The sequence below is a fragment of the Calidris pugnax genome, unplaced genomic scaffold (assembly GCF_001431845.1).
Source record: "Calidris pugnax isolate Ruff unplaced genomic scaffold, ASM143184v1 scaffold281, whole genome shotgun sequence".
Taxonomy (NCBI): Eukaryota; Metazoa; Chordata; class Aves; order Charadriiformes; family Scolopacidae; genus Calidris; species Calidris pugnax.
In genome coordinates this window covers 1,140,882-1,162,247 of record NW_015091028.1, presented here as the reverse complement: position 1 = coordinate 1,162,247, position 21,366 = coordinate 1,140,882, and the positions used below count along the sequence as shown (strand labels likewise).

The 21,366-nt window shown below is 52.8% G+C and overlaps 1 long non-coding RNA gene across 1 annotated transcript; it reads left to right on the top strand.

Moving 5' to 3' along the window:
* Positions 1–2,933: 2,933 nt before the first annotated feature.
* LOC106896210 lies at positions 2,934–19,112 on the top strand. The gene is made up of 4 exons (XR_001413601.1): positions 2,934–3,110; positions 16,182–16,257; positions 18,316–18,454; positions 19,051–19,112. It is a non-coding gene; the product is annotated as an uncharacterized LOC106896210 (long non-coding RNA).
* Positions 19,113–21,366: the final 2,254 nt, after the last annotated feature.

Here is a 21,366-nt window from a genome sequence, read left to right as displayed (position 1 = left end):
ACATGAGGGGAAGGAGAAACCGTGTGATGCTGCCCCTCCCCAGGGCTGCACTTCACCAGTGAATCGGGGCTTCTTAAATACAACTTCAGCCTGGAGAAGAGAAAGCTCTGGGAAAGTCTCAGAGCCCCTTCCCGTCCCTCAAGGGGCTCCAGGAGAGATGGGGAGGGACTCTGGATCAGGGAGGGGAGCCCTAGGAGGAGGGGGAAGGGTTTGACCCTGAAAGAGGGGAGATGGAGATGAGATGTGGGGAAGAACTTGTTTGGTGTGAGGGTGGTGAGAGCCTGGCCCAGGTTGCCCAGAGAAGCTGTGGCTGCCCCATCCCTGGAGGGGTTCAAGGGCAGGTTGGAGGGGGCTTGGAGCAACCTGGGCTGGTGGGAGGTGTCCCTGCCCAGGGCAGGGGGTGGTGATCTTTAGGTCCCTTTAGATCTTTAAAGTCCCTTCCCACCCAAACCATTCTGTGATTGTAAAATGAAACCGTATCCCATTTAAATGGGAGATTAGCTGAAAGGGGGAGTAGATATGGCAGAATAAGGTCCCGTTTATTCTGACAGAGCCTGTCCGTGTGTGGCACTTGTAGCAGTGTCCTGGTTCTCCCATGGCTTTCCCAGACCAGCCTTAACTCCCCTCCTGCTTTGCTCCCAAGACCTGCCTGTGGCCGGTGGGATGTAGAGTGAGCAGGAACACAAGTGCTGCCGCCCAACAGCCTCACAACTGTGAGAGCCAACAGCTGAAATGACGTGGGCAGCGTTTCCAGCAGCAAACCACAGCTAAATTAAGTGAAATAAAAGGTCTCCTTTTGTCCTTTCTCTCAGGAGCATCGCTGGAGAGCCCCGTGTGGGACCGATGCGGGTTTCGGACTGGAGCAAGGAACGGAGCAAAGCTGCCTAAGGTCAGTTGCAGGGTCAGTGGGGCTTTGGAGGGCATCAGGAGGTTCCTCATGGAGGCTGACGTTTGAGGAGACTTTAGGGAGTCCAGTTGGACGTGGCCTGAATTGTAATACATGTGAGGAAATGTTTTGTGGGGCATTTCTCTGGATCTCGCTGGCTACGTGCTCTGCAGCGAGTCTTTCACTCCCAGCTGTGCACCCAGGTTGTTGTGATGGAGCTGCCAGCTCAGAAACACATTCTCTGCTGCTCTGCCTCGCACCACACCCCTGGCTTTAAGACCTGGCTTTGGAGGTTGTGTACATATGCTTGGACCTGTATTTTCAAGCTAATAACAGAATGTTACCTAATACCCCGCTTACCTCCTCTTAGCTAATTGGAAAAGCAGTTCTTTACCGTGTTCCTTTCTTCTGAGGAAGACAGAGATGCTGATAGACACCTAAGGTTTTAGCTGCAAATGTGCCAGTTCAACAAAATCTTTGTCTGCATCTAGTAAATCAACGCCCAGTTTCTGTGCGTGTTGTTTTTGCATCGCTTTATCCATCTCTTTTGGTGTTTAATATGAAAGTGCTCATAACAGGTGCTTTTTTGATATTTATTTTTTTTTTTAATTGAACATTCGTTGTGGAACACTGTGTTCAGACTGGAAAAAAAGCGTAGTCCTTAGACACGCTGGGGTGTCCCTTCTGCCTGCTTGGCAGAGGACCTGTTGTACCCGCGCGGCTGGCCAGGCCATTACTCACTATTATTTCAGGAAAGAACCTGAACGAACCTTCAGCAAACGAGGGGATGACTCAGGGGTTACTGAAAATAAAGCTGCACTGTCAGCTGGAGTCCTGAAGCAGAGGACGCCTGGCTGAGGTAGGGGCTGGGCTGCATTTTAAACAGCCCACTTTAAACCTTTTACATTTTCCTGAGTCGGACACCCCTCAGTGCCCGCTCTGAGCCCAGGGAGCAGCTTTGGGACTATCACATCTTCTCCCCTGCCCTTATCTCAGCCGGGATCAGCAGCAGCCCCTGGAGGAGGAAGCTCAGCTGAGCTGTTGCAGCGTGAGCAGATCAGAGAGAAGGATCTGGGATGGGAATAACAACCTTGACATCAGGGTTTCTCGGGCGTTATCTGCGTTGGGAGCCAGGGATGGGTTATTAGCCCTGTTCTAGCACATCCCAGCCCGGCCTGGCGGGTGGTTTGCCCACCATCCTGCAGCAGATCCATCACAGAGCTGGGAGGAGAGTGCAGGAGTGTGTCTCTCCAGCAGCTCACCTACTGCAGACTCGGCACTAATTGCTTCTGGGCAGTTCATAGGGGCAGGGGAAAGCGTGTGCTGGTGGGGACAGAGGTGGGGAGACATCCTGATAGATGTTTGGTCAGAGCTTCATCACCTTCTCACCAACCTGAGGCAGCCCTGGGCTGCAGCCCTGACTTCTCAGAAGTTCTCTAAACTCACATCCCCAACCACTTGTCTTTAGGAATTGGCAAAAAGTGTATCTGAGGGTCTGGCTGTGTGTGTTGGGAGACACACCAAAGCTGGGCCTCCGGGACCCTGAGGTGACCACAGCGATAGAAGGTGAAATAAACGGAGGAAGGTGAGAGCACCTGGCAATTTCCCCTGCAGTGAATAGTGATAATCACACCTGTGCACCTCATTTAATTAGCTAGACAGTCGCTGTTGAGTGCTAATTAGGGTGCCTGTCCCTGATGCTGCCTGGGTACCACTGCTGGAAGCGCCTCTGAGACTCCAGGGCTTGCGGGTACCCCAGCAGCAGTGGGGTGCCTGTTCCCCCTTCCCGTGGGGCAAACCCGTCCGGAAACGCTTGGTTTGGGAAGAAATTCAGTGGGGTGAGAGCTGGGGGGCTGCTCTCTGCCTCCCCATGGCAGCGCAGGGCTGGGGATCGGTGGCATTTGCTGGAGAATGCGAGGAATGTAGAGGAGAGCGGAGAGGGAGGGGAGGCCTGAACGGAGAAACCTGTTTGATTCCCCTGAAGGGCAAAAACACACCCAAGTCTCCTCCTCAAAACAAGGCTTGGCTTCCAGGAGCCAGCCCTCTCGGTCCAGCCGGCAGGTAAAGCAGCGCTCAGCCTGGCCCACAGCCACCCTGCTGCTGGGGAGGATTGGGGGGACCCGCTGCCAGCCCTTGGGGGGCAACGAGTGCCGGGACATTGCTCACAGACCTGCTCCACGTCCGTCTTTTTTGGGGGGAAACCGCAGCTGAGGAGGCTCCGCAGGTAGGGCTGGGCAGGGAGGCTGCTCCTCTGAGCCCTGTGGAGGGGGGTTGCTGCTGCTCTCCCCGCTTCTCCTGCTCTCCCTGCCTCCTCTGGGGAGGAGGAGGAGGAAAAGGAGGGTTGTCCTTTCCTAATCTGCTGCAGCGGGGATGAGGGAGACTTGAGCTGATACCTTAAATCCTTAAAATGAAGCTTTTTTCTGTAGTGTGTCGGACCAAAGTGTGGGTTTAAAACGGTCCTCGAGCACTAGAGGGATGGTGTTAGGGACAAGAGCTCAAACGGGGCAGAAGAGGGGAGGTTTGGGTGTGGGTCTTTGTTGCTTTTCTCGTCTGATCACTGAGTTCTCTCCCTGCCCATCGCCCCACATGGTGTCCTAAAATCTGCCCCCCTCTTAGTTTACCTGAGGGCAGTGCATTTTGCTGGCTGGGGAAAAGCCTGTGTGGGGGCAGGAGACAGCAGAGCCCGGGCAATGCGGGGAAAATTGGAGCCTGTGACCCTTGGCAGCCCCTTGAGAGGCTCAGGGTAAGGTGCACCTCTCTCTGCCCCACCAGCCCCACCACCCCAGGACCCGTGTGGGGCAGAGAGGGGCACAGACAGAGATTTATCCCTCTCTCCTGCTCTGCCTTGTTGCTTTGTTTTGTTTTTCTCGGAATTAGTATGAAATCAGCGCAGGGGAAAGGAAGGGATGGGAGTGGTGGAGCTGGTACGGAGGAGATGAGCACCTCCCTCGGTCCTTGCTTCATCCCACCTCCCAGCCTGGAGAAATCTTCTCCCTTTCCCCGTCCCCACCCCTCTGCTCAGCCCACCCAGGACAAACCTGGAACAGAGGGGTGAGCTGGGCTCAGCTGGACACGTTTCTCCACCACAAGGTGGGGAGCAGAGGTGTCCTCCCTCATCGGATTGATTGGGACGTTGCACTTAGGCTGGTTTATTTAATTCATCCAGGAAACACAAAGCATTAAATGTGTTCTCTCAAATTTATCATGCTTTAATTAGAAGTCCTGATTTCCACATATGACGGATTTTAGTTTCGTTTTCCAAAAACGTTGTGTTATTTTTTTTTTCTTGGCAAAACTTTGCGCCGTCTCCGCAACGTCCTGAAGCTTCAGGGAGCTTTTCTGTCCTGCTTCGTATGTGTGTCTGCGATGCCAACACACAGCTCTGCCTTTCAAAGCAAAACAGAGCTTTTCCTTCCTTCTTGCTTTCATCTTTAGACATCAAGGCTTAAGGTCAACGGCGTGTGGGTGCGGTAAAGGTCCTTTACATCCTTCTTCCTTTTCAAATACAGAAATTAGTTGGGCAATTAGGAATTAGTGCCTTGTAATTAGAGTAATGAAACTATATACGCGGTATAGTGAAAAATGGTACAGTAGTTTTTGGCAGTAAGAGCAGGCAGTTGTTGTGTTTGGGGGTGCACAGCTCCTGCCACAGCAGCGCCCCGAGAAGATCTCCTGGGACAGGCAGGTTTCTGTGCTCCTCTACTTACATTTATGCCGCTCTTCCCTGACTTCAATAGCTACGTCTTGGCCACCTTCTCGATTTTTTTTGGTGTGTGGGGTGTGTGGTTGCAAGAGAATCAAAAGAAATTCTAATGGTGCATTTGTAGCTCTACAGCTGTTGTCTCAGACGTGGCTGAAACGTGTCTGCGTCGCTCGTGTTATTGGGTTCTGTGCAGGCTTTCCCCGCAGCAATTGCAGGTTTTCACCTCTCTTTTCCCTGTGCTGGGGGGAGAAGAGGCGTTTGCTGTCCCCAGGTAGAGGTGACCAAGATCCTGAGGGACCGTGGTGTGGGGCTGAGGCTCTGCTGCAGCTACAGGGGTTTGGTGCTTCTGCGATTTGTATTCAGGGTGATGTCAGACACCCTGGAAAAGGTGGGCACACCGTTTGATGACCATGAAGCGGTTTAAATTATTTGACTCTCATCATGGGAGAACTGTGGCAGAGACATGAAGTGTCACCTGCAGCAGAGGAGCCATCCATCCCCTCCTCAGGCTCCTCTCGGGGTGGTTCCTAGGGAAAGGAGCCTCCTCTTGTAGCCTGGCTTCCCTGTAGAGCATCTCTGCGTGTGCCCAGCAAGGCACCATGAGCTCTTGTATGAGCCCAGAAGGGTCAGTTTAAGGTTGTCTGGGCTGCTTCAGCTGTGGCGTTTCTGATTGTTCACAACCCTGACTCCAGAAATCTTGGGTATCACCACGTGCGTATGTAACTGTGTCGGCATCAAACAGTCACTGTGTGGGAAATGGGGCAGCAAGAGAGGAATCTGGTCCTTCAGAGAAGCTAAACATTGTCTGAAATGTGAGGACTCCTCTCCCTGCCTGCGTGGATGACCATTCCGCTGGTGTTTAAGCATGATCAGCCTTTGTGCTGCTCGGAGGCGGTTATTGATGAGTTTGTCTCCCTTTGCAAGCCCACAGCCACCCAGTTGCTCCTCATGTTGGGCCAATATCAGGGCACGACGTGTAGTTTGCCATCGGGGCTCAGCCCAAGCCCTGCAGTGTGCCTCGGGCGGTGGGGCTGGACTTCCAGGGACTCACAACCTCCCACTCCCACCTGAGATCCCAAATTGTGAGTTCTCGGTGCGAAGGCTGGGCTGTGATCCCTGTTCCCACTCATTTCCCCCCAGCACAGATGGTGGGATGGAAGGGCCTGTCCTTCCCAGGCACCGGCTGGCCTGTTCCCACTCATTTCCCCCCAGCACAGACAGTGGGATGGAAGGGCCCGTCCTTCCCCGGCACCGGCTGTCGTTCAAGTCAAGAGCTCAAGGGTGAAATAAATCCGGTTTTAAAGAATGCTGGCTCGGAACATCCCAGCCCCTGGGATAATCCAGAATAAACTCCCTTTGCTGGTTCAGACTTGCTGAGATGGATTTCAAGGGTTAACTTTGCCCTGGCAGGGTTTATGCTGGATCAGGTACAGTCCATCCAGGCCGCCCTGGCTTCACAGCAGATCAGGTAACCGCTGACATGAAAGCGTGGGGTTGGCACAAGGTTGGCATTGTGTGCTCTGCCCAATGCGGGAGGAAGGCCGGTACGTGCCCGTGCCTAATGCGCACAGATGGTGGGATGGAAGGGCCTGTCCTTCCCAGGCACCGGCTGGGTTCAAGTCAAGAGCTCAAGGGTGAAATAAATCCGGTTTTAAAGAATGCTGGCTCGGAACATCCCAGCCCCTGGGATAATCCAGAATAAACTCCCTTTGCTGGTTCAGACTTGCTGAGATGGATTTCAAGGGTTAACTTTGCCCTGGCAGGGTTTATGCTGGATCAGGTACGGTCCATCCAGGCCGCCCTGGCTTCTCAGCAGATCAGGTAACCGCTGACATGAAAGCGTGGGGTTGGCACAAGGTTGGCATTGTGTGCTCTGCCCGATGCAGGAGGAAGGCTGGTACGTGCCCGCGCCTAATGCAGGTCACTGGAGGGACTCTGGCGTGCAGGGACCTGGGTTTGCAACCCTGCAACCCAAAAACTGCCTTTCCAGGGCAGGGTGTCTCCCTGCTGCGTGTAACCCGCCTGGAGAAGCTCCCTCTCCTGGGCTTTCCCTCCTGAGGGTTTGTAAAAGTTGGGCTTGAGCTGTGAAAAGCCCCACCTTTCACCAGATGGGCTGGAGAGGGGGGACTCGGACCCTAAGTTAGGTCTAGACAACAAAATTCACCGCGGGGTTTGGGAGGTTCAAATGAGGAAGGTTCAAACCTCTTGCAAGCTTTGCAATGCGTTTTAATTTGAGGATGGTGAAGGTCAATTATCGTCAATTATCGTTAAACCAGGATATTCTTCCGCGTGACTGAGCTGGGGTCTGTTTGTGGCTGCGGGTCAGCGCTCAGGTCGCTGGCCATGGCCTCCGTTAGTGCGCAGGTTCCTCGCTGGTGGAAGGAGGTCCTTGCTGGTGGAGGAGCATGTGAGAGCTCCTCGGGTGGTCCTTGCCAGCGGGCAGCAGAGCCCGGAGCTGCTGGCCCTGTGTCCCGGGTCACCGCGGGCAGCACAGGGTGGCTGTGCAGTTGGTCACATAAGTGACACCACGTGGGCTTTGGGCTGAAGGAACTGCTTCAGGGCACAGTTTGCCACCCGTTAATGACCTTCCTGGTGCGGCACCAAGAGTTTAACTCCCTGTTAAATCCCTGGGTCGGCTGTGGGTGCCTGTCCAGAAAGGGTCTGATGGATCCAGCATTTCCCGGTGCAGAGCATCTCACCGTGCGGCTCTCACGGGGTGAAGTGAGCCTGGTGGCCCAGACATCTAAGGGACATCCCGTCCTGAGACTGGGGAGCGAGGCAGTGGGGACAGGAGCGCTGTAAGGTGGCCTGGGGGGCTGGCCTGGCCCGTGGGGACAGCTGGGGGGCTCTAAAGGCACCCTGTGGTGCTCTCCAGGAAAGCTGGATTTTTACAGGATCGAAGCGGCTCCGCTTCCTTCCCCAGGGCGTTCATTCAGTCCTCAGAACTGGGTCGAACACAGGATCCAGCTCATCACCAGGATGAACGGAGCACAAGGTGGCTATTGCTGCAAGTGCCCCCCAAACTCCTGACAACAGCAGGCTAAAAAAGTGCTTTTCCCTCTGTACAGCCGCAGCTGGGCCGTGAGGGAGGCACATGGCTGGCAGGTTCTTCTCCTGCACGTTGGCAGGTCATAGGAGCTGCCGTCAGCTTTTAAAGAATACTAAGTGTTTCATCTCCTGGGGTGTAATTACAGCTTTTTAAGTGGCTTGCACAGAAAGCAGCATCGTTCCCAATTAAGTGATGGGCTTGCTGATTTCAGGCGCTTGAAGAACTTCTTAGCAGAGAGAGCTGGTCTGGCTGTACGTCAGCTCCTGTGCAGAGCACCGCATGAGCGGGCAAGGTTGTGTCACCATTCCCTCCGCCAGCTGCCCAGGGCCACCTGCAGCGTCTGTGGCCTTGGGGACAGACAAGAACAAGGCTGTAGGTAGTCCCTTGTTGAGCCCACGGGCTGTGATCCCTGGGGATTGCACCCTGCTCAGGCTGAGAGAGGAGTTTGTGGTGCCTGGGTCACCTCTGGGCTCCTCTGCTGGTACCACCTGTGACAGTGCACACTGTTGGGATAGAATCACAGACTGGTTTGGGTTGGAAGGGACCTTAAGGATCATCAAGTTTCCACCCTCTGCCCTGGGCAGGGACACCTCCCACCAGCCCAGGTTGCTCCAAGCCCCCTCCAACCTGCCCTTGAACCCCTCCAGGGATGGGGCAGCCACAGCTTCTCTGGGCAACCTGGGCCAGGCTCTCACCACCCTCACACCAAACAAGTTCTTCCCCACATCTCGGCTCCATCTCCCCTCTTTCAGTTTAAAACTCAAAGCTGATGGAAATCCCCGGGTGGGGGGTGAAGGGGAGGGACCACCGCGGCCCCCGGGAGCGAGCTGTGCTGGCTGCCTGCCCGCAGACAGGCACACCCTGCAGATTGACATCTGAACACGGTTTCAGCTCCCCTTTCCTTATTTAATAGCTTGTAATTGCTTTCATTCACGTGACGGGGATCTTCACAGGCAGTGTCTTCAGCGGGAGGCAGCGTGTTGGCAGGAGCCGTGCCCTCCCTGCCTGCAGAGAGCACATTGACTCCCAAGGGAGGGCTGTCCGTCTGTCCAGCTCTGTACTTGTGCACCCCAGGGCTTCCCAGAGCTGGGCAGAACCCTTGTGTGATATCAAGGTCCATGCTTGGTCTTCATGGGGCTCCATGCTATCAAAAATCAGGGCTTTTGCATGGATTTAAGTAGCAGGATGTGGTCTGGGGATTTCGGTCTGCACAGGCAGAACATTTATTTTTTGGGGTGCTCATGTCAGACGCTTTGTCAGCAGGAGTGTACCCACCCATCATAATACCCGTTTTTATGGGTTTGCTGTTGCCTGGGCCATCCCAGAGCCACATCCCCGTGGCTGCTCTTTGACAGGACTGGTTGCAATCAGGCAGCATAAAGGTTGAGGGACTTGCAATGAGTATTTTGGCTGTATTGTACTGCAGACATGAGCCTGAGCTGGTCTGTAAATCACAGATGATTTCAAATATCAGAAGGACTATCTGTCTGTCATGTATTGCATTGCCCAGGGAGGGGCATCCAGTGTCCTGTATCCCCTGTATAGGGAAGGGCTGGAGAGAGGCAGGAGGGGGTGAGGGGGAAGCCTGGAGATCCCTCTGGCTCCACAGAATTAAGGAGACACTAAACTCTCATAACTGGGCCAAATTCGTCCTTGCTGCTCCCTTCTCCCTGCTGATGGAGAAGGAAGCCCAGCTTATCAACAGAGGTTCTTGCAGTAACATCACTGGGATGATCACCCTCAGCTTCTCCAGCAGACCCAGCACAGAGCTCTGCCTGCACGACACACCTGAGCCCTGCCATCGCGGGGAGGGAGAGGCAATTAGCGTTTAATTGCCTGGAAGCTGGTCAGATCCTGACTCATTGAGGGCTCGTGAGAACCTGGGGAGAGGAGATGAATTTAAAAACTGCTCTGTCCAGTGGCCAGTGTGTCCCTTCTCCCCACGGAGAACCAAGGCATTGGTGGTGGTTTGAGCTGACCCTGTTTCTCTGCTGGAAACATCCCCTGAAGCCAGAGGCTCAGGAAGGTGCCATCCTGTCTGAACCCTGGCCATGGGCAGATCCAGCCAGAGGGAAGGACAGGTCTGGGACACAGGGAGGTAACAGATGAGAGAGGTGATGGTGGTGTTGGGATTAACAGCCCACTGGGCACAGACATGGAGTCGAGAATCATAGAATCTCAGACTGGTTTGGGTTGGAAGAGACCTTAAGGATCATTGAGTTCCCACCCCCTGCCCTGGGCAGGGACACCTCCCACCAGCCCAGGTTGCTCCAAGCCCCCTCCAACCTGCCCTTGAACCCCTCCAGGGATGGGGCAGCCACAGCTTCTCTGGCCAACCTGGGCCAGGCTCTCACCACCCTCACACCAAACAAGTTCTTCCCCACATCTCAGCTCCATCTCCCCTCTTTCAGTGTCCAACCCTTCCCCCTCCTCCTAGGGCTCCCCTCCCTGATCCAGAGTCCCTCCCCAGCTCTCCTGGATCCAGGGGAATCGCAGTAGGTACATCCTTAGGATCTGGGGAAGATACACCCCAAACTCAAAGCCTGGGCTGTGGGTGGAGCATTTGGTGAATTTTAGTTGGGGAAGAGTCTTCTCAGGGGCTTTTGGGTTGTTTTTTTTGGCCAGGTTTGTGGTAAAGCAGCCATTTGTAGTGCTTCTGGGAGGCTGTAGCCTTGGGAACTTGGACAGGCAGCGATGAACCTGATACAGCTCAGTGGGCAGACTGGCACAATTTCCTTCTTTTTTCTTTTTTCTTCAGAATTAACAACACTGAACCCTTTCAAAAATCCCTGCAAGTTTCATTAAGTTTTTGTTCCCGAGAAAAAGGAAGTTAAAACCTGAAACCGAAGGTGAACTTAAGCCTTTTGTAATGAAATATTTTCATTTATGTTTTGAAACATCTTGGGGTTTTTCCCCTCAATTTTCATTTAATTTTCTCTAGAGCATATATAGCAGTATAAGGTGTAACTAAACCCTTTGGCTGGTTTGTCACCCTCTACTCTGAGTTTTCCCCCTGCTGAAAGCCGAGGCAGCGGGGAGTTAACCCTCTTACAGCCACGGTGCTGACAGGCTCCCAGCCACTCGCTGAGGGGCTCAGGCTCTTCCCTTCCTTAGAGACCAAACCGCTGGGGTTTGGGTTTTTTCCCAGCTTTTTCCAGTCTGCAGACTGAATTTCCTATGGATACACCACTGCCTGGGGTCTGGGCATCCCGGCTGTAGCCTCTCCAGGCTGATTCAGATTTTCCCCTTGTTCTTCTCAGGGGTTTTAAGGATGAGAAGATGAAAACTGTAGGGGTTTATCCCGGGAAACAGAATCACTTTGATTCCGTCGCCTCCCATTAAACCTTGTTGCTCAGACGGGCTTTTGTGGGGCCATTTCTTCAGAAATTCAGTCTTTTGCAGTTGGGTACGTTTGCTCCCCCCAGGGTTTGTTCCCCATGGCCGGGGGGTCAGTAGCCCCCGTGTCCAGCACCAGGGGCTGGGGGGTCTGTGACAGCTCTGGGGGGTTCCCCTGGTTTCTCTTACCAAGGGGGATCTCTCGGAGCCCTTTGCTTCTGCAAGGAAAGCACTTCCATCTTCATTTTGGTTTAAGGTGAAAAATGTGGTGAAATTGGCACATATTTACCAGTCTCCTTTTTTTTTTTTTCCCCTCCCAAAATATTTATTTTTGGAGAAATAACAACAGAACCAAAACAGTCTCCAAATATTATTCCTAACGCTGGCTGGAAGAACACCAGTCCCAACGCTGGGTCCTATTTGAAACATCCATTCAGAGCTGCGTGTGCAGAAATACCAGTCTCTGCTGAGTCCCAAGACAAAGGAATTATGTAGAATAGAAAAAATATAATGTATTTATGCCCACAGAAAGGATTCAGCATCTCTTCTTGGTGTGTCTGGGCACGGCCTGGGCTGCAGCCTGTGGCACCCACAGACCTTACTGTGTTTTGAAGGTCAGTGGCATTTGGATTTGCACCCTGTTGTGCCCTGGGTGGACACAACGCGTGGCTCTGTGAGTCAGAGGCTTTTTAAAACAGGTGAAATTTAGATTATTTTAGCTCAGGAGAAGTCTGTCAGAAGGTGCAGGAGTGTGGGTTCTGTCCCTCATGCTGCCTGGACGTTTTCCCTGGACTTTGTATTTGAGGGGTGGGCGATGGATGGAGGTACCTGTGTTTCATGTACAGCCCGTGGCAGAGCCCTGCTGGGGAAGGAGCCCCCCAACAGGCGGGTTTTGGCACCAGGGCCACTCTCTTGGGTTTTTTATTGCTTGTTTGGTGCCTCTCAAGCAGGTCACGCTCACAACATGGTGCCGGTCCCATTTCTCTCACTGCCCAGGTAAAAGACCTGCCAAACATCACAGCTTTCTGTAAGCCCAAGTGTCAGGGCTCTATCTGCATGGAAACCAGTATGGAACTGGGAAGCAATACTGGGATTTATTTGGGTAAGACGTCAGGGCAAGGCAGGAGCACAGAGCTGCAGAGGGGACCCGGGAGATCCCGTGGTGCAGCTGCAGCCTCCAACTGCTGCAGCAAAGGAAAGAACTGGACATCTCTCTGCAGCCAGACCCAGCTCCTTACCTTCTGCGACTGGTTTAACTGGTGCTTTCCAAGCCAACCTCCTATTTATTTCAGGATCCCAGGGCTCTTTGCAAAGGGGAACCCCCAGGCAGCTCTGAGGGTTGTCCAGGGGAAGTGTTTGAAGGGAATCATCCCTCAAAGCGCAGCCGTTTTGGAGCAAGCTGGGCAGTGCTTAATGGGGCAGCAGAGCCTGCAATAACTGTTTGTGCCAGGAAGTGAAGAAGGATTATTGCTCATTTACATAACGATGGCACCCAAGGGTGCCAATTAGGATCAAGGGCCTATGGCACTGGTGGTGTGCAGACACTTAACAGGAGGCCGTTGGCTCTGAAGGGCTCCCACTGGGCTTCTGGAGGAAAAACTCCTTTATAAATAGGGAGGGAATGGGGATTTTCATTTAAATGGATTTTTTTTGTCTCAAGTTTTATATTTGTAGTGGATGTTTGGGAGAAAATATATATTTCTGAACAGCTCTGGTATCAAAAATAGAGTGACTTGGTGACTTCCTGCATGTCCTTTTATAATAGAGGTGTTCCAGTCACACAGCAGGAGCAGTTAGTACTAGGGAATGACTAAACAGGGGAGAAAGGTGTGTCCAGCCCAGCAGAGCTTGTTTGCTGACTGTGAGGCAAGAGGGAAGGGATAGAGTTAGAGGCAGAAGGGGTTTTGGTCTACGTGAGGTGGAGATCTCCACCTTTTGTAAGCGTGGTGATGAGAGGAGCTGAGGTCTTTGAGATGTTCTGCGCCACAGATTCAAAAGAATTTGAAGATAAAGGCAAAAATGCTTTGAAACGTGTCCTATAGCACATGTTGAAGCCTAAACTCAGACCTTGCTGAAGAGAGGAAGCTGTTTTGGTTTCTAAGCCGTCCCTGGAGCAGTGGGAAGCCCTTTCTCTCCCAGGAGTGCAGTGTCAGTGCTCTGGAGCCAGACCCCCTCTCCCTGATCCTCCCTGGCCCCATCAATCCCGTGCTGCTTCCCCCACACCCGTCCGGTCGGAGCAGATGGACTGGGATGTAGTCCCATTGCAGCCTGAGGAGCAATGTCTGCTCTTTCTTATTCTCACCACCAACTGCTGGAACATCAAAACCTGGGCAGACACAGTCACGAGGGAGATGGGAGCGCTTCTCCTGACAGCAATTTGCTGCTCTGTCTCTGGTTTGGGTTAGTGGTATCTCCCTTCCGCTGGTTGCTCCATCGCAGCTCCTGTCTTGGCACCCAGAGATGTCAGTTTGTCTGCCAGGTATCGCTGCCAGCCAGCACGAAAACAAGGAGCTTTTCCTTTCTCATCTGAGAAATACTGAGTTATTCCAACTGCGGGGTTCGTGGTGGAACCCGGCTTGAATTGTCTTTTAATGTTCCAGTCACTGAGCAGCCAAAAGAAAGCTGGAGTGGAGGATGAGAAGCACACATAGGATCAGTCCAAAACTTTTCCAAGCCCAGTATCCTATGTCCAACAGGAGCCTGCAGCAGGGGATTAGATACATGGGCAAGAAATAGGGTATTGAATAGCTCTTTTCTTGCTGAACCCACTCAGCTGCTGGTGATGTTGCTCGGGCTGTATTGCCCTGATCCCCAGGGGAAGGGTAAAAACAGCCCCTTGTCAGCCTTTGTTAATGAAAGAGAGAAAACTGTGTTGTAAAGAAGCAAAAAGAGGCTCATTCTTGGCTCCTTCCTTACGGTGTGGGGCAGGAGAGGAGGCAGCTCTAACCCCGGAGGTCTCTGCCCGCGGAGCAGGGACACCCCGATGGGTCACCCCCTGCGGGGACACCCCCCAGCGCCGCCGCCACCTCACCCTCGCGTGATTCATCCCTGGAAAAAGCAGGCTGGCAACAAAACCCACCCTCCAGTCCCTGAAAGCCCAGCCCAGTGAGCCCCACCAGCCCGTTTGACGCCTGTTTGTCAAAGGCAGAAACAGCCGGGGAGCGTGACGGCCTCTGTGGTCCCTCCCAGGGCCATGGGGCTGGGAAGAGGGAAGGCAGCGCCGGAGGAGAAGGCTTGGCCAACGTGTAGTTTCTGGCACGTTTTTGTGCACATGCTGGGTGCCACCCTTCACGGCTTCCCTTCCTTTTCGGGTGTATTTGTCAGGGGAGTCGTGTGAGTTAAGAAGCAAAGTTTCTGTTTGAGCAATAAGCGGGGATGTTTCCTGCAGGGCTGGAGGACGTGCCCGGCGGAGCCACCGTGGTGACCAGAGTTCATCCTGCACCTCCCACAGCCACAGCCCTCGCTCCAGCCCTGCCCGAGAGCCCGTCCAACACGCTCCTAAACCTCTGCTTATTCCTCTAAAAGATCTGTGCTGGGGGAGTGATCCCCTCCCAGTTACGCTGCCGGAGAAGTGACATCTCTCCAGCTTCCAAATAACTCCGTTACATGACAGCTTGTAGCCTGTACCCACTGCCATAGGATGGGGGGGAAGGGTTTGACACTGAAAGAGGGGAGATGGAGCTGAGCTGTGGGGAAGAACTTGTTTGGTGTGAGGGTGGTGAGAGCCTGGCCCAGGTTGTCCCGAGAAGCTGTGGCTGCCCCATCCCTGGAGGGGTTCAAGGCCAGGTTGGAGGGGGCTTGGAGCAACCTGGGCTGGTGGGAGGTGTCCCTGCCCAGGGCAGGGGGTGGCACTGGGGGGGCTTTAAGGTCCCTTCCAACCCAAACCATTCTGTCATTCTGTGATTCTGCCCCTAATTTTTCTTGGATCAGGGCCGTATCAAACTCTTGGGATAGTTCTTTTCCACTTGCTTCAGCTTTATTTTGTCCAGGAATAGGAAAGAGTTGAGTAAATAGAAGAGAGCACCAAATGCACCCCGGAATTGCAGATAGCAAGGTCTGAGCCCACCTTGCTCGGACCCTGTAGGTAATGAAGCCACATGGCTTCTCCATGTGCAGGTCCAAGATGCTGTGATTTCTTTTTTAACCCAAAGTTGCCAGATCCCAGGTCTGTCAGTTGTGCTCCCGGAGGCTGCAGCCATTTCTCCGCCTTTAGTATAAAGACACCCAAGTATTTTGAGGTTCTTCATGGCTCCGTAGGGCAACACTACAGTTTTCCTCTCTCTCTAAATAGCAGCGTCAATTAAATTTGGGTGGGAAGGGGGATGTGGGCAGGATAAGAAAAGAGGTGGGCTGGCTGCTCCTGGTGAAGGCTGACTTAATAATGTTTGGGAGTGTTTGTGGGAGGGAGAGGGAGCCTCGGGGTGAGAGCAGAGGGCTTGTTCCCCGTCCCAGCACGGGCTGGGTGAGGAGTGGATGTGCAGGGGGAAGATCTCGGGCCGAGACAAGCCAAAGGAGGAGAGGGTGCCAAGAGGCAGCACTGTGAGCTCAGGGCTCGGTGTTCCTCGTGGGCAGCAGTACTGCAGGGACAAGCCCACCAGCAGGGAATAACAACCTAATTTTAGACTCACGGGCTCCCAAACAAGGTTGGGCGTTTTGTGCACGAATAGCAGGGGCCCTGAAGAATCCAGGTTGAGCAGAGAGTTTTGGCAAGGAAAGGACAGAGGGTTGTACAAGCTGGAAGTTACCCTTGATTCTTCTCCTCTGAAATCAGGGCTCATCCCACAGCTTATGTGGAAAACTTTACAGAGTGCAAGAAGGAAAGAAACATTTCTGATAACCCTGGCATCAGGTGCTGAATTAACCTGGGACCTACTAGTCTCAAAACATTTGAGGGGCTCCATTTGGAGGGGTTTTGCTTTCTTTTGTTTGTTCATTTGCTTGCAAAGGTTCCTCCACTGCTTTCCTCCCAGAGCTGGAAGGTCACATCTCTCATGGCTGATGTGACACCTTTCTGGTGTGGAGAACATCCCCCTTTGATTCTTCCCATTCTTGATGCTGAAGGATGGGGAGGAATCACAGCTCTGGTGTATGTGCCACAGTCCCCCCATCCTCCAGGCACCGTGGCTGCTGTGATGCTTCCACATAACAGAGTTTTTTCTGTCAATCAGAACTGCTAATCGGCTTCTCCCCTTTTCTGTTTCTTCCAGGGCCTTGTTGTCTTCAAACGGTAACGGCAGGGGAAGGCGTTTCTGAGCACCATGATGTCCCTGGGTGTCAGTAAAGGTAATTCCTGTCCCCATCCCAAGCTGTTGGGGATCTGACCGCTCTCACAGCTCCCCTTGGCCTTCTCTGCCCAGCTGTATCTGCTGTATCATCTCTGCACGGCTCCCCCAGAGCGCTGTGCCCCAGGACAGGGGTCACCCCTTCCTTGTCTGGGACCTTCTCCACCCTCCAGTCCCCAAACTAGGTGCATTTGGCTATAATTTCAGTATCTGGGAAGGTATGGAGAGCTGGGGAGCTTGTAGCCCAGCTGAGGTTTTGAGATGAGCTTTAATATTCCTCCCCATTTACCTTTTCAGTATCTGGGAAGGTATGGAGAGCTGGAGGGCTTGTAGCCCAGCTGAGACTTTGAGATGAGCAAAAGACTAATAAACTGCCAGATTATACTCTTTCCAAGACCCTCCTTGAAATTCTGCCTACTGAACATACAGCAGCAATTAGCAGCCCGTGCAGCAGCCAATGAGGATGATGTCCCTCAATCTCTGTCTGCCCACACCCGCTGGTCTTCTCCTCTAGAGATAAAAACCAAAGGCTGTTGGGCTGGAGACTGCCCTTGTGCAGTGTGTGCTATCCATACAGTCCTGAGAACACTGCTTTTATTATTAATAAACTCCTAACAATGTCTTATTATCAAAGGAGTGCGAAAAAATCACACTGGGGCTGGATGGGGAATTTCCCAGTTAAAATGCCTTCTTCTTCTTTTTTTTTTTATTTTTTTAAATATAATATCCAGCTGCAATCAATTTGGTCCCACAGGACTTTGGCACTCGAGGAGGATTGAAGCCCTTCACATCAGTCACCTGCTCGTTCCCTTCCCTTGTGAGAGAGGGTTCCCCTTCCCCAGCCTCCCCTCTCCTGCCCTGCCTGCTCCCAATAATTTTTATATTTTAATAAATACTCCTTATATTGAATAAATACTTTAATATTCCTCCCCATTTACCAGTGCTTTTTTCACCCAATCTTTTTCCCACCAGGAGGATTTGGCAGCTCCTAATCCATGACCTTCTGCAATTTCCTACTTTTTAATTTTACCTTTTTAATTGCCATTGCTGGCTTTCTCAGGCAGGGAATGTCCTTGTGGTTTGTTGCCTGAAGAGGGACAAGGGGCAGGAGGAGGAGGGTGGCAGAGCTGCTGTTGGGCAGCCAAAGAGGGACCGTACAGGATGGGACGTGTCCACGTTTGGGCCAGAACCGCCCTGTTTGGGAGACGTGTTTTGCAGTGCTTTTTTCACCCAATCTTTTTCCCACCAGGAGGATTTGGCAGCTCCTAATCCATGACCTTCTGCAATTTCCTACTTTTTAATTTTACCTTTTTAATTGCCATTGCTGGCTTTCTCAGGCAGGGAATGTCCTTGTGGTTTGTTGCCTGAAGAGGGACAAGGGGCAGGAGGAGGAGGGTGGCAGAGCTGCTGTTGGGCAGCCAAAGAGGGACCGTACAGGATGGGACGTGTCCACGTTTGGGCCAGAACCGCCCTGTTTGGGAGACGTGTTTTGAGAAGATGTTTTTGAGACTGAACTTTGTAAACAAGAATGTGGAAATGAGGACCCAAAGGACGTGACAGGCCACCAGAGAAAGCTGGCAGCTGGGTGTTTGCATTTCATGGCTTACCTCTAACCCCCAGCTCTTGGCTCAGCTTCACACTCCAGATGCATCATCCCCTCCCACAAACCCAAAAAGCCTTCTGCTGGAGCTGATGGGATGGGAAATGCCAGAGGAAACTCTTTGCAAATATGTGATCAGACCACCCACTGAATGTCTTTGGTCTTCTTGAGGGAAAATGACTCATTAACGTTAAACAACCCTCTGAAAGGAGAGTAAAAGCCGTATGGATCTCTGCAGAGGAGGTGATGCATCAGGGTACATTGATCCTGAAGTCTGGGTGACAGCAGCTGGTTTCCATCCTCCACCTGAAGTGGCAAAAGACTCATTCACTGTGTGAATCTCTGGTGGGAAGGAGACCTGTCCTCCCTGCTCTGAGATTCACCCCTGCTCCCCTGCTGACACTCCCAATTCTTGCCCTTTCTCAGCAACTTCTCTCTCCTTCCCTCTGCCCCTCCCAGGAGGTTACATCCCACCCACAGATGAGGACCGCAGGAGAATCATTAAGCAGATGAAGGTTCGTACCACCCTGAAAGGAGATAAGAGCTGGATCCACCACCATAACTCAGACTCTGAGGATGAGAAGAAGAGCAGCCCGACGTAAGTGTGGCCACCGAGGAGCACTCCTCTTCTCCCTCCCCGTTCCCTCATCATCCCCCCAGGAGTTCTCTGTTCTCCAGCCTGCAGAAGCAGCACACGTGGCACATGTTTTGGGGTCCCCACGATGGCAGGAAACAACACCACCAAAGGGGAGCAAGGCTCCTGCTTAATTGTAATAAATGTGGGGTGGAGAGAAGCTCTGGGAAATGGCCTTTCCTGGGAGCTGAGAACCCAGCAGCTCGGGAAGGTCTGAAGTCTCAGGAGAACTCCAGAGCGTTTTTGAAGGCAGATTAGGTTTCACCCCCTCCTGAGCAACTAATGAAGGGGCAGACCTTGCTGGGAGGGAGTTTAGTGATGGAACAGCCAGGTCTGCATCTCCCCCTGCAGACACAGGGCTGTCACACTCCGGGGATCCCCACCGGCTTCTCTTCAACCGGAAACAAACCCAACCCCAAATCGGGTTTCTCTTCTTAAAGAAGCCCTTCTTAGAGTTCTTCTTAGAGAATTGCTTCTCTCTCAGCTCTCTCTGAGAACATCACTGCTGTGTTCAGCAAGATCAGAAGTTAATTGCATCGTTGTGTTTTCTCTTTACTCAGGTCTGGACGGGCCGGTGGAGGTTCCCCAGCCTCAAAACCTACTGCTCCCCAGAACGACAGGTAATTCTGGGGGGCCCATCCTGTTGCTTCCCATCTGTTATCTCATGGGGTCAGTGTATTCCCTGGTTCTTCCCAAACGTCTGCTCCTTCCTCACCTCCTCACACCCACTCACTGCTGTGGTCGTGTTGAAAAACATGGTCCTTGAGGAGACCCTGGGTTGTTCAGTGTAATGTCCTAACCTACTGCTCCCCAGAACGACAGGTAATTTTGGGGGACCCATCCCGTTGCTTCCCGTCTGTTATCTCATGGGGTCAGTGTATTCCCTGGTTCTTCCCAAACGTCTCCTCCTTCCTCACCTCCTCACACCCACTCACTGCTGTGGTCGTGTTGAAAAACATGGTCCTTGAGGAGACCCTGGGTTGTTCAGTGTAATGTCCTACAAACTGTCACCTCGTGGCTTATCTCCAGATGGATGAATGGATGGATTGATGTCTGCAGTGCAGATGAATGGGTGCCTTCAAGCCCATGATCCCACAAGATTTTACTGCTGCCCATCAACTCCTAAGCCTTGGGCTCCTCAGAATAAGCAAAGCCCTGTGTGGGAGCTGAATTTGCTTCAAGGCCAGAGCACGAGGGCTCTTTTGGAACCCTGGAGCTTGTAGCACTTGTGTCCTAAAACATAAAACTGTTGGAAAGGGCTTAGTCATATGAGAGAGCTCTTTGGTAGCCGCAGTGCTGTTCCTGGGAGGGCACTGCCCTCTCCCTTCTTCTGTGCCAGCTCTTGTCACTTCTTGTTGCAATTAGATGGGATCTGGTTTCCCTGCCATGCCCTCCCTCCTCCTGCCTGATGATGCTTTATCAGGCACAGGATGAATAAAACCAGGGCCATTTGTGGCACTGGAAATGTGGCATCTGAAGGGGCATCTTTGCACGAATGTGTGAGGGCCTGAAGTTGACAGAAGGTGAGTGATGGGGAGTCCAGGACACCCAGGATCTGTTCCTACCTCAGAGTGAGGACAGGCCGAGCTGGACAATGGCTCAGGTCCCTTGAAGCTCACGTTCAGAGCTGAGTGCTGGAGGAACAGCTCGGCGATGGGGCTGGGATGAGCTGCACCCTGCTGGTGTCAGCTCTGAGGACACTGCAGAAGCAAGAGCTTGGGGCTGTGCTCAGCACTCACCATCCTCCAGCTCCAGAGCTGGGCTAAGCCTGCGGTGATTTTGCATTTCTCTGCCTGTGAAGGCAACAGGATAAACGTGACCTTGGCAGCCCCCTGCTCGGACCCTGTAGGTAATGAAGCCACATGGCTTCTCCATGTGCAGGTCCAAGATGCTGTGATTTCTTTTTTAACCCAAAGTTGCCAGATCCCAGGTCTGTCAGTTGTGCTCCCGGAGGCTGCAGCCATTTCTCCACCTTTAGCATAAAGACACCCAAGTATTTTGAGGTTCTTCATGGCTCCGTAGGGCAACACTACAGTTTTCCTCTCTCTCTAAATAGCAGCGTCAATTAAATTTGGGTGGGAAGGGGGATGTGGGCAGGATAAGAAAAGAGGTGGGCTGGCTGCTCCTGGTGAAGGCTGACTTAATAATGTTTGGGAGTGTTTGTGGGAGGGAGAGGGAGCCTCGGGGTGAGAGCAGAGGGCTTGTTCCCCGTCCCAGCACGGGCTGGGTGAGGAGTGGATGTGCAGGGGGAAGATCTCGGGCCGAGACAAGCCAAAGGAGGAGAGCGTGCCAAGAGGCAGCACTGTGAGCTCAGGGCTCGGTGTTCCTCGTGGGCAGCAGTACTGCAGGGACAAGCCCACCAGCAGGGAATAACAACCTAATTTTAGACTCACGGGCTCCCAAACAAGGTTGGGCGTTTTGTGCACAAATAGCAGAGGCCCTGAAGAATCCAGGTTGAGCAGAGAGTTTTGGCAAGGAAAGGAACGGAGGGTTGTACAAGCTGGAAGTTACCCTTGATTCTTCTCCTCTGAAATCAGGGCTCATCCCACAGCTTATGTGGAAAACTTTACAGAGTGCAAGAAGGAAAGAAACATTTCTGATAACCCTGGCATCAGGTGCTGAATTAACCTGGGACCTACTAGTCTCAAAACATTTGAGGGGCTCCATTTGGAGGGGTTTTGCTTTCTTTTGTTTGTTCATTTGCTTGCAAAGGTTCCTCCACTGCTTTCCTCCCAGAGCTGGAAGGTCACATCTCTCATGGCTGATGTGACACCTTTCTGGTGTGGAGAACATCCCCCTTTGATTCTTCCCATTCTTGATGCTGAAGGATGGGGAGGAATCACAGCTCTGGTGTATGTGCCACAGTCCCCCCATCC